The sequence below is a fragment of the Myotis nattereri genome, assembly GCF_964212035.1.
Source record: "Myotis nattereri genome assembly, chromosome: 21".
Classification (NCBI taxonomy): domain Eukaryota; kingdom Metazoa; phylum Chordata; class Mammalia; order Chiroptera; family Vespertilionidae; genus Myotis; species Myotis nattereri.
Genome location: NC_138097.1, coordinates 17764930 through 17778627, shown reverse-complemented (window position 1 = coordinate 17778627; position 13698 = coordinate 17764930). Strand labels below are relative to the sequence as shown.

The 13698-nt window shown below is 39.8% G+C and overlaps 1 long non-coding RNA gene across 1 annotated transcript; it reads right to left on the bottom strand.

Annotated features, from left to right (window-relative positions):
• Positions 1 to 1599: 1599 nt before the first annotated feature.
• On the bottom strand, positions 1600 to 13064 carry LOC308535862. The gene is made up of 8 exons (XR_013997308.1): positions 10820 to 13064; positions 10351 to 10462; positions 10075 to 10171; positions 9819 to 9983; positions 8273 to 8428; positions 4981 to 5099; positions 4132 to 4171; positions 1600 to 2618 (listed from the first exon to the last, which is right to left on the bottom strand). It is a non-coding gene; the product is annotated as an uncharacterized lncRNA (long non-coding RNA).
• Positions 13065 to 13698: the final 634 nt, after the last annotated feature.

Sequence of the window (13698 nt, the reverse complement as noted above, 5' to 3'; positions counted from 1 at the left end):
TACTAAGACAGAAGCGGGTTCTTATAGACGAATCGAACTACCATCCCTTTGGGGAACACCCATCATCCTTAGACTACAGATACACAAAGGGAGAATTCTTAAACATTGGAGAGTTTGAAAATAGTAATATCACTTGTATTCTGGGGGCACGGGGTGGGTCTCACTGAAGTGAGCCACATCGATTGTATGATTTTGTCCCTTCTCGTGATGGAAAACCATGAGCAGTGACTGTATTTTTGCAACGGAATGCCTTATTGGGCTACCATCGCACCTCTACTCTCACAAGGTAATTCTAAAAATAGAGGAGTGCCTGAAACAGAGAAGTGTTTTCTAGGGAGAGAATGCACGTAAAAAGAGCATGCTAGAAAATAGGTTGGGCCCTAGCCAGTTTGGCTCAGTGGATAAAGCGTCGGCCTGTGGATAGAAGGGTCCCAGGTTTGTTTCCGGTCAAGAGTACATACTGTGATTGCAGGCTTCTCCCCGGCCCGGGCCCTGGTTGGGGCGCGTGCAGGAGGCAACCAATTGATGTGTTTCTCTCACATCGATATTTCTCTCTGTCTTTGCCTTTCTTCCACTCTCTCTAAAAATCAATGGGAAAATATCCTCGGGTGAGGATTAAAAAATATATAGAGATATGTAAGTTGGAGGGAAAGTAAGAGAAAGAGAACACAACACGGTAGAAAAAACCGAGGTGAAGAGTCTATGGGGTGGTTCTTTTGTATGATTCCTGAAACTCTAAATCTAGATTTCCAAACTAAAAAGTCAAAGAAATCAACACTGGCCTAAGGTATACGTAGGAAGTTTATGAACTTGCAAGCAGCGTCGTATTTTGAAAAGGGTAATGCATTTTACCTCTGACAACCAGGATGAGTCTTGGGACTCGAGGAAAAAGATGGGCTTATTGTTTGTTAGTTGGTTAATAAATCACCTATCACTATTGGGTCTATTTTATCTAGGGCCATTTACTGTTTAAAAAGTGGGCTTAATATTTTTCACCTATTAGATTGGCTAATTATCGATAATACCCATTATGTCCACGTCCGTATGAAAATCAGCACGGCCATCGCACCACAGCTGTGTGCAGGCCTGGGAAAAATTTCAAGGGCAATTTCACAATATCTACCGAAATCAAAAGCATGCAGAACTAAGGGTCCAACAATGTCACATCTAGAAGTCTGTTCTAAGAGAATTAGGAGCACGAGCGCATTAATATAGATCTATAATTATATACATTACAACATTATATGCAGCGGCAAAAAACAAAGAAACACAGGTAATTGACGTGTCCCAAAGCAGAGAAATGGATGAACCCATTGTGATATGCACTACATCCAATAAAATGTCCATAAGGAAAGGAGATTTATCAGTTTGAGAATATGTCCACAATATATACTTAAAAAACATAAAAGTGGCCAAACATAGACCATCACACAATGGCGTATTTGTGAAATAAACCCAACATAAACTTAGATAAGCCGAGAGCAGTTACTTGACCACTATGCCACAAATGGTTAACTATTGTCCACCCGTAGGAACTAGAAATAGAAGGTGGACAACGAATGACCACAGGCGACTTTAAATTGGGTAATAACCCATTCGTTCTTTTTTTTTTTTTTTAACCCATTCATTCTTGGCTGCCCCGTTTCAATGACCGAGGCGTAAAGCTGTTACTGAGGTAAGTTGGGCGTTGGAGTTAGGTGTTCCCTCGAGATGGAGGAGTTTATGTTCCAGGAACAAGACAATGAAAACAGACAATAAACTCCGCCATCTCCATTCCACCCATGGAGGTGACACGGACAACCCATGAAAATGAAGGGCCATGGAGACTTGACCTTGAAATCACTTCGGTACCTTGCGGTGTTCATGTGGACCCCAAAGAAGACAATTCCAGGGATACCAAGGAACCGGTAATCTACAAGATGGTATCACCACGGTTCAAAATGCCAGGGCAATGGTCTTGGCTCCCCCTTAACACAACCGAAGTGGTGGTGGCACTCAGGTCTATGGGTGGGGCGCTGGGGAAGAGTTGGTCAAGGCCAACTCCTGGTCTAAAATGCAACGTAGAAGGCTCACTAAACAGGGAAAACAATCGCTTATCGTGGGAACACAAATATTAAGGGGATCTCGTTTGGGCCACCTCTAAAAAAAAAACACCACAAAACACAAAAAACAGTGGGCTCCAATTCAGAACAGAGGATACCAAAATGGCCCATGGGAGTCACGTAGCTTATGAGAAAGCCTGACTATCGTGGGGTGGGGGTGGGGGGTCACCAAGGTGGTGTCTATGGGTTACACAATCACATTTCCCACCCCCATCGCTCACTCCCATTTGTGAAGTAAAACACGGATTTTTCCACCCCCCCAACCCCCAAAATGCAACAGGGTCAAGAAGACAATAGAAGAAATCACATGACATATATTCAGAGCACAGAGAAGCACGTCACAGTCCAGGCAATTACTTGCCAGCAAGCAGGTCAGTTCTAGGAAAGCCGTGCCCTTTTGAGAAACAGAGACGCAGCAAGCTTCTCAGAGGGGGAAACGAGACAGCATCTGGGTGATGCTGGGGATGGGATCACTTCAGAAGGTGCCTAGGGTCCTGTTGTCCACATGTCCACCACCTGGGAGAGGACAGAGGGAGATATCGCAAATGAAAACAAACAGGCTTATCTTATACTAGAGGCCCAGTGCATGGATTCGTGCACCATTGGAGTCCCTCAGCCTGGCCTGCGCCCTCTCGCAATTTGAGAACCCTCGGGGGATGTCAGAGAGCCGGATCCCAGCAGGCCAGGCCAAGGAACCCCAATGGTGCACGAATCTGTGCACCGGGCCTCTAGTATGCATGTAAGATCTTTGGTCAATCTCTTCCCGCCCTCCCCTCTCCCCCCTGAGATTCATCAGTCTGTTCCATGTTTCCATGCCTGTGCGCTGAGCATCTGCCCCCCCCCCAGTGGTCAGTACATGTTATAGCGACCTGTCGAACAGTCGCTTAGGCTTTTATATATATAGCTGACCATGCCTCCTACCACAGGGAGGTCATCTGGCAATCCAGGATATTACTGCTAGTCCCTGGAAAACTACACCCAGGAGCTGGTGCTAAGTATCTCCAAGCTACAAAACTTAGTTTACTTCCGTGCACAAAAATGATGAAACCATGGTTTTTTTTGCTCCTCACCCCCCCTTGACTATGACTTGAGTACCCACCTTCTGTTCCTGATTATTTTCAGGTCATCCAACCACAAATGCATTGCTGAAACTGCCATTTCCTGTGTTACTTATTCATAATTTGTATTTCAATTTAGCATTAGACATAAAATGGCCCAGCTGGCATGCTTCAGTGGTTGGATGTCGACCCATGAACCAGATCACTGTTTGATTCCCGTCATGTCACATGCCCGAGTTTGCAGGCTCGATCCCCAGCAGAGGGCCTGCAGGAGGCAGCTGATCAATGATTCTCATCATTGATGTTTCTCTCTCTCTCTTCCTCTCCCTTCCTCCCTGAAATCAATAAAAAATAAAATTAAAAAATGATGATGAGACAGACTGGCTGGTGTATGTGGCTCAGTGGTTGAGCTTCGCCCCATGAACCAGGAGGTGACAGTTCGATTCTCAGTCAGGGCACATGCCCAGTTTGTGGGCTCAATCCCCAGTAGGGGGCGTGCAGGAGACCTATTCATGTTTCTATCTCTCTGCCCTCTCCCTTTCTCTCTGAAATCAGTAAAAAATATTTCTAAAGAATGATGATGTACCATTGTACCAAGGAAATATTAATAACATCCACTGCAAATTATATTTAACATTTCATGGAAAGCTTTCAAAAAAATCTAACCCCATTAGGGCAATACCCACATTATATATTTTCCCTGCTTTCCTGAATGCCTCTTGTACAATTTCTGATGGTTTTCACTTGAAAAAAAAAAAAGTCTGTATTTTGATTTGTAGTCTTATTCAGTCTTCTTTACTAACTAAAACCCGGGGGTTAGACTATAACCTCAACATAATCACAGAGGCCACATAATAGGTTGGAGGAAAACACAAATGTAGTGTCAAATAACTCAGAAAAGAATCGAACCCAACACCAATATGGCCAAGAGGGTATCTCAACATGAGAATATTAAGTCTTAATGCTCTTACCTGCAGTCAAAATCTCTTTGGTCCTTGCTTATGGAAGATGCTTGTGAGACAAAAAAAAAAAAAAAAAAAGGAATGCTTCACAATATTTGAACAATCGTCATGCACTCATCAAACGAAAGGGTCAGAACCGACTCCCACCAAGGCGATATTCTGGAACATTCCTCCACGTCTGCCTACCCGCTAACACTAGCCATAGCTTAACTCATGCGCCGAGAAATAAAACTCAACTTCTGTCACTAAGGCCCATACGAATTGCATCCAATGCCACTTCCTCGTTGATCTGCTTTCTGGTTATCTTTTCACAACCCCCTTTGACCTTCCCCCCCCCCCCCTGCCTGATACCCTTCCTTCTCTTCCTCAACCCATCCACCATTCATGGGTTTATCCCCAAACATCTTAACATCTGAATGAATTTAACATTGACTGAGCATACAGAGGTACGGTGAGGAGGTATAAGAGGCTTTTTCTACCTTCTAGGGCAGTGGTCGGCAAACTCATTAGTCAACAGAGCCAAATACCAACAGTACTTCTTCAAAAGAGACTCGCCCAGGCCGAAAACCGACTTCTGCGCATGGGCCACCAAGTTTCAATTGCACTGTACGTGCGCGCCTGCACGAGGTATTTTGTGGAAGAGCCACACTCAAGGGGCCAAAGAGCTGTGGCTGGAGAGCCAGTTTGCCGATCACGGTTCTAGGGTATCTGATTGGCAAGCACTCTACAATTTGACAAGCCTATGCTTTACGGAATTCACGGACGCTTCTAGGTTTTAAACGACTGCAAACAAAACACTGGGTTTCCACATCACACTGGACATCACAGACACAGCACACCACTGATACTGATTCTTACCAGCATTTTCGAAGATCAAATCCACAGAACTGATCAACAAGAACTACAATTTGGATTGATCTAGAAATGTCAGCATCTAAGATGTCTCACTTCTTACACTGGGAACACCTCAGTTATAACTGTGGAAGATATGGGAAAATGTGATATATGCAGACACCAACATAAAACGCAAGGTCAAGTTCAGTCTTGGATCCTCCTCCTAGAAGTCCTCACATTATTAAATTTAAAAAAAAAACCATTTAAGAGAAAAACTATTCTTGTGATCTTGCTAAGGAGCGTTTTGATTTCTTTTTTGTTATTATCACAGTATTTTGAGAACCTCATGTCTAAACGTATTTTATAAATAAAAAACTAGCTGGTATGCCTCATTAGCCCAGCCACTTCTCATTCAACTTTATATGTGACTTTACTGTGTCTATTTTCCATGATGAAATTCTTATACCATCCATAAATCAATCTACTCATCAAACCACCTGTCAGGCAACCTGAAAACCATCCATGATGCTCACTCATGTAATTAGATCACCTGTGCACTGATTCCCATGTTCACCCATGAATACCCAGCCATCTAGCTAGCCATCAAACACATAAAACTCCATATGTAGACAAGATTCACGCATTCAACAGCCTCTTCCACACGCCACTAACCATCTCCACCTCCACTTATGTTTAATCTCTCAACCCGCACATTAATCCATGCCACCCATTGCTTTTCAAAACATTCACTCTTTAGCTTCGCACCCAATGACCTGCCCCCCCCCCCAGGTCTAGTTTCATCCATTCTTACATCCACCCAATTGTGCTTCTGTTTTCTAGCCTTGTAGCCAATCAGACTTTCCTTAAAATTTTTCAGCCTGGCTATTGAGCTAACTTCAATGACCTTCTGGACAAATGACTGTAAAATTACATGGAATCTCCCCACATCTCCCTTATGAGTTGCAATATATATTTTTTTAAATCACCCTAAAAAGAGCTACCAAAAAATCACGGAGGGAAAATAAAAGCATAGAGGAGCTCTGAATTAGTTTTAGGAATTGTCAAAACCTGATGGAGACAGTGTATCCCGTATCCCCCCAAAAGGTAATTTTTTAATTAGGCAAATTTTCAATAGCTAGTACCTTGAACACCTGGTTAAATCCCTCCCTTCTATTTCTGATCCCATAATCATCACACATTCAATCCACAACTAATTCCCTCGTATTTCACAGAACTGTTCCAAGCCCTATACTACTATCTCTGCCAGCACTGAGGACATCACAGTAATCCTAGTGTTTGTGATAAAAGCACCATAAATGCCACTTTGCTCTCTTCACTTCCTATGTCCCAGTGCACCACTATTTCCATTCATACCTTCAAACTTCACAATTATACTCATCAATTCTTTTTATGGCTGCACATGACAAGATGTCCTCTGAATTTACTGCAGATTAACTCCCTGGGTACTAAATTCTTATGCATACAAGCTTTACGTGTTACACTCGCACCATCACGATTTTGTGGGCTCAAGCCATCAAACACCTAAAATTACTGAAAATCTGAGAGCCGAGTTCATTGTATCTTGACTATATATTAATCTTTCCTGATTTGTCTATCCTCTCTGCCGCCATGATTGCAGATAACTTGGTCTTTATTTTCTCATGCAATCATCCACTTCTGGGTTTTGTAAAGTATTACATCATTTACTATTTTTTAACATTTGGCATCTGTAGCCAACACCTCTTCCACTCCTACTCTATACAAGTCTTATGTCCTACCTCAATAACCTGCTCACAGTATTGGAGGAATTCCCCAAGTTTTACCAAGGCCAGAAAAAGGCACTGTGGTCAGCTATGCCAGGCCCCTTTTTTTTTTTTAGCTGTTTGTGTTTAAGTAAATCACTTAATACTTTGGAACTCTTTGAATGTATTTTTTTGAGACTGGTAACTACTTTTACTCCCCTCAGAAAGATATTATAAAGATATAAATCAAAGAATGGCCACATTCATGAGCTAGGAATTCAATGTTGACAGCCCTAATCCTATTATTTGACATTTAGGTAGATAAAAGGTAAATAAAAACCAAATACTATTTGCTTTATTTACATCTAAATGGGATTAAAATTAATTTTATGGTACAAGCTATTTAAGTGAACCTCATAAATTTATCCTGTTAATTTTTTAACTGCATTATATTAACAAAATCCCTTTGGGACACTAATACCAAACCCAATATCCTATAGCTAATAATGGGAAAGCATTCATCCTATATATCCTTTTAAATTTATACTTTTGATAGATGAAATTAATCATGAATAAATTTTACTCTTATTTAGAGGGAATAATGAAGATGCTATATGATTTTTTAAATGAAAACCTTTCATAAGTGAAAGGCTGATACAGAACAGTGTGATACAGGAATGACCTTATAATAAACTACAATGATGTATTCCAATGGTGAAAGAATTAACCAGTCCAGTAAAGCATTTAAAACTACCACGGAGAATGGAGCAAGACATTTAACACAGCCACAGGGATGCCATCTAGAGGTAGACATGTAGTTTTTACAGGGCCAATGGCCTGATTTCCTCCACAAAAATCAAGGAAAAAAAACCCAAGGACGTTTACAAAGTCCAAGATAAATTAACACACAAAATGGAATGGAATGCTTGATTCACGGGCTGATTTGAACACATAACACAGTATATTATAGGTCAGTGATGGCGAACCTATGACACGTGTCAGGTGACACGCGAACTCTTTTTGGTTGATTTTTCTTTGTTAAATGGCATTTAAATATATAAAATAAATATCAAAACTATAAATCTGTTTAACTATGGTTGCAAATATCAAAAAATTTCTCTATGTGACATGGCACCAGAGTTTAGTTAGGGTTTTTCAAAATGCTGACATGCCGAGCTCAAAAGGTTCGCCATCACTGTTATAGGTGGTACTGGAATCATCTCTGTGATACTTGATATCACTAATTTCTACTTTTCAGCAGGTTGCTTGATGATTAAGCTTGAAAGATGGGCATCCCTAAAGAGTAATATATAATATACAAAACTAGGTCTTGGATGTTATTTCTTGGGAGATGGGAAAATGTAAGTGCACGTGCAGATTCTATTTGGGATGTATTTTTAAAAATCCCATACATACTTTGAAAATACACTAATTTTGGAATTAATGACATGCCACCAGAATACACAAATGGCTTTTGTATAAAGTAAGAAAATAACTATATGAAATGGGCAACAATAAAACCTACAACAGCAGTATGCCAACGTATCAAATTGATTAAAAATTGAAAGACATACCTGTAGTTGTATAGGAAGTCTCACTTAAAAGATACTGTCTCCTAGTTAATCTAATTAGTTTGGTGCAAATGAAATAAAACTGCATGTTTCCCCAACTTGCAAAATAAGTTTAAGCATCAAGTGACAGAAAAAGTGCGAGTATAGACAGGGCATATTCTGAAAAAGAAAAGAAATGAGATAGAACTCAATAGACCAGATAAGAATACAGGCATCAGTAATTTTGAAGCATCAATAGAAAGTCAGAAACATGGAGTCAACAGATTGAATTTTTGGATTTCAATGATAGAGAATTTAAAATCAGAGGGTAACTGTTTAGGTCAAGGTGCATAATGTCAGCATGTAATGCTTTAAAATTGTCGCAATGATTCGTGTAAAAAGAAATAAAATGACAAAAGTGATGAGAAGTAGAAGGAAATACAGACAAAAATGTATGATCCTATTGTAAACATGTTTTTAAAAAGAAAAACACCAACACAAAAGGCATAAAACAGAATATGATTATATTTAATGCACAAGTTTGATACAACCAAAAAGTAAAACAGCAGAGTAAAATAGTAACAAAAAACATGGTATATCATTTGCAATGCATGAGAAATGGTTAACATCTTTAGTTATAAACAAGCTCTTAAAATCCAGTGACACTATAATAATGCAAGGAAGCTGGAAAAATGAAATGAAAAAGTACAAGTGATGGTTAAGCAGTGAGCATATATGATTTTGCGGAGCAGTGATGAAGAAGAACTTCTCTGCAGTGTCAGTGAGCAGAATAAAGACAATGACACCTAACAGTCTACAACTTTGAACCGTGTTATGCAGTTTGAAGTCTCAAACAGGGGGAGGCAGAATAAAGAGAAGGACCTAGATTAGAATGAGGGGAAAGCTAACTTCTGAGTCTATATATAAATTGAGTATTTTTTAGCCAGAGTAATTCCAATTCGTTGGAATTTTTTTCAACAAGTTAGTTGAATAAATTCAAAAGGAATAATATAAAAGCATGTTTAATGCAGAGCAGAGAAGATGTGTGGCCAGTGTAAGCGCCTAAAACACTACTTGTCTACAATGTCTGAGCACCACCACAAGGGTGCGCACTAACTCTATTAGTAGATGATAGCGTAGGGAGTACAGTCGGTTTGTACTGTGATCCGTATATATGGGGCCTGGTGGGTACCCGAAACATTGAGGGGACACTTTACTTTTGAGTATACCTGAAACTAATACAAAGTAATATTGAATGTAATCTAATTCCAAAATAAAAAGACATTAGATGACATAGGGCAGGGTAAAATTAAAAGGGAAACAAAGGTACATGAAGTAATAGCTACATACTTAACAAATTTCTATGTTGCCTAAAATCTAAAATAAAAGACTATTTTTAATGAATACATTTTAAATCTACGCTATGATTATAAGTAAAATAGAAATATATGGGAGCCCTGGAGGAGGCCTCACAACGGCACGTCCAGGGCTTCGGGATTAAGGTCTCCAGCTTGCCATCTCCTGGTGCCAGTCCCACAGCAACAAGGACAACAGTCAACATGCTGCTTACAGTTCTCGCCATCACCCGCTGGGTCACCTTGGACACGAGGGCTCACTCCTGTCAGGCTGGCAGGGAGTGTCCATGGCCACGCCCAAGAGGCACCTCTGGGCCGTTCTGGAGCCTGGCTGGCGGGTGTTTCAGATGGTGGCAGAAGCAAGTCTGTTCCGGCATCCCCTGGGGTCACGGGAGGAAAGGAGAACAGGTTAGAACCTCAGTGGCACCGCATCACAGAGCAGTTCAAACTGTGATCAACAGTGTGTCTTACATGCATGTCTCCAGGACGCTCCTGGGCCAGGGATGGAAGTGGGGCACACTGCGTGAGGACTCGAGGCGGTGGTGCCATCCTCGGGAAACATCATCTCCTGAGGGGAGAGAAACACTGTAAGCCAAGGTGCACACCTCCTCTTCGGTAACATGACCTTTTTGAGCTATTTGCTCCCAAATTCTCAGCAGGGCTGGAAATCCCCAGGTGCCCAAGGTTTTTCTAAGCCCAGCTAGAGCCTCATCCTAAAACAGCACTTCTTGTTGCAGAACCTCTTACCGGTGGTTCAGTTGAGCCTCAGGGAACAAGATGATCCATTGAAAGACAAAGGCTCCTGATGTTGGTTGTCCTCACTTGTCACAAATTCACTTTCCTTTCCTCCTTTTCACTCCTGCAAAGTGGATAACAGAGCCAAGTTTAGATACAAATTAGATAGCAGGACACAAAGTAGAATAAATTTGTGATGGTCAGGGATGTTGAATGGGGCTAACCAACATATATGACTGAACAGACTAATTATTCTTCACTCTCTCACCTCTCCCAAGCCCTTTTAGCACAAATATGGAGAATATTGAATGCTCTTGTGCAAATTCTGAATGTAAATTCATAAAGGCCTACTTGAAATCCTTCTGACACTCAACTACAATAAAAAAATAGTCCAACCTTGCATTACTCCCACCCTTTCAATCGCTGCAACGAATACTCTTACTCTGGCCGGTCGACACCAATGCGGCTGTTGGGCACGTACCTGCAGTCTCGTCGTCTCCCCTCTTCTGTCCTTGGGTCATCGCTTCTCCTCCCTCCTCCTCCTCACACGGTACAGCTCTGTGCTGCATTAGTCTTTAAGTCTCATGCTGTCTTGATCTCTTAAAAGCATTGATCAGGCCCAATGGCAATACAAGGCCGGACCCACAGCCACACATGCCCAAGATGTTGATAGGCAAGATGGACGACAGGCACAAATTAGCTGTGCCTTTAAAATTCCTGTTGTTGAAATGTTCCTTTTGAAATACCTTTAAAAAATTTGAATCCAAAGTAGAAGCAGTCCCGTCATTCACATGTTTGTACACTGAGATTTTGCCATAGTCGTCCAGACAACTTTCTCTTCCATACTCAGTCACTTTAGATTGTCATGTAGCAACATACAAATACATGGATGAGCAATGCCTTATTGTTTAACTAGCACATGCACAAAAATTCCAAAATGTGTCAAAGCCATCACCGGGATAGTGACACTGATGGTGAATCATTGCCCTTAGCTTTTCTGGTATATGAACTAGAGGCACATGGACACACCTCTTGTCAATATACATTTGTTGATCTTTGTTCAAAAATGACAATTTTAAGTATCAATTTAAAACACACATCCACATAAGAATGTTTTACCAGTGGTTAGATTATATTCATTTAAGTAAGCTATAATCATTACAATATTTTTCACTAATGTGTATTTCAGTTGTTCAATGTTTCTTTCAATTTATAATGTACCTTCAACGTTGTAAATTTGATTTGGAATAGATAAAATCACAGCAGTCACTTTTACACATTCAATTTTGATTGTCATTGCCAAACTGCTGTTCAGAGATGATCTATACTTTAATCAATACTGGATTGGACCACCTTTCTCAGAAACTTTCATAATGTACATTACAGGCAACTGAGATACAATACACTCTCAACATTAATCATGACATTCAAATATAACAATTCACCAGAAAAAATTTTAAAAAGGTCTCAGAGAATTAAAATATTCATAACTAGTGAAATTCTCTCATACAGATGTATATAGATGAAAACATTGATAGAGAGTTGCTTAATTATCTCATACAAAATTAACACATTTACATGTAACATGAGGCTGGCTTTCATAAGTGTAAGAATACAATAACTTTCATAGCAAAATGAAAATCAAGAAGCTAATAAATGAGAAAAAAAGCATTATCAGACCTATACCCCTAAAACTAATGTTACATATGTGTTAATATTTATCTAGCCTAGCAACATAGCAATTCCTTTAGCAATGTGCGTTGCTGCCATGTTTGATCACATCACTGAGAATATCTGAATGTGACAAAGGGACAGTTCTTGTCACATATCTTTCTCCCTGAAGCTTCACAATACAAGCCTGGTTTGTCACTGCTGTTATCCATACCCGGTGTAGCCTTTCCTTATACACGAGAGCCTAATAAGATGAAGATATGTAGGCCATCTTGGGATTCCTCTCCCAGGAACTCACTGAACACCAGAATGCTAGCACAGCCTAGGAAGCAGATATTCACTAATCACCTATTACATTGCCAAAACATACCAGAAGCCAACTTATGCTAATTTGCAATGAAATATTTACAAAATTTTGCGAATCTCCCTGTGCATCTAGAAAAACTAGATGTTTAAAATGATGTGTATTTACATATATATGCCTGCTATTTACAAAATTGTCCTGACTGTGGCTGTGTAATTCCTATAAAATACATTTCCCATGATTAAAATACATAATGCCCTATCAGCTACACAACCACAAAGTGAGGACTGAGGTCTTTGATGTAGAATAAACACTAAACAATGCCTTATTTCAAAAAGTGTAGGGCCACTCCCTTTTACCCGCCCCCTAGCAAATCCACAGAGCAAGGATATATACATAGCCTAAGCAACCACCACACAACCCAAGAATATAAAAGCATGGAATTGTACAATGAATTATTTACAAGAGTATTCATTGAGAGAATATATACATCTGGAAAGACTAGATGTTAGAAATTAAAAAGTGTATCTGCCTGTTATTTACAAAGTTGTCTTGAATACTGTCATGCGACCAAGGGAACACATACACAACTATGTATAGTTCCAAGAGGTAGTATAAAATCCGTTCAACGAAGCAACTAATACCTTCAATGTTAAAGAGAGAGAGAAAAAAAAACACAGAAGGATGAGTAGGCAGAGTACAGAGGATTTAGGGTAAGAAAATAACCCAAATATCAAGATGGATATATGTCAATGTCAAAGTCACCTTATGGATGTAAAAGGCATGAGATTACCCTATGTGTTGGGTTGATTATTGCATGTGTGTGGGGGACTGAGGTATATGGGAAATCTTTGTACCTTCCCCTCAATTTGCTATGAATTTTAAACACCTTTCCAAAAAAAATCTTAATAAAAAAATAGAAACATATTTGGAAATTTGGCACATCCAAAAAACACCAAATTCACACTGTATCTTAAGTTTTAAATTTCTACTTGTTAGGATGGCCAGACTATTCTTCCATGTTGGGGGAAATGAATTATCTTGTACATTTAATTTTATTGCCGTGTTATTATTGAAAGACAATGGTAGGAACAAATATACAATAAAATATTTACAGGATTATATACTTAGAGATTCTGTAAATGTTCTTTAGAAAAAAGAATTCCATCCTGAACCTCAGTACATCTGGGAAAATAATATATAACAACATGGCCCTTAAATTGAGGTATTTTTCTATAAAATGACAATTTCATGGTTACTATCTACTTTTACATCTAAATAAAAATGTGAGGTAAAAATACTTTCCACTTATTTCACTTAGCATCCTATTCTCAAGGTCCATCCATGTTGTTGGGAAGTGGGTGGAGAGGTAGTCGAGGAAAATG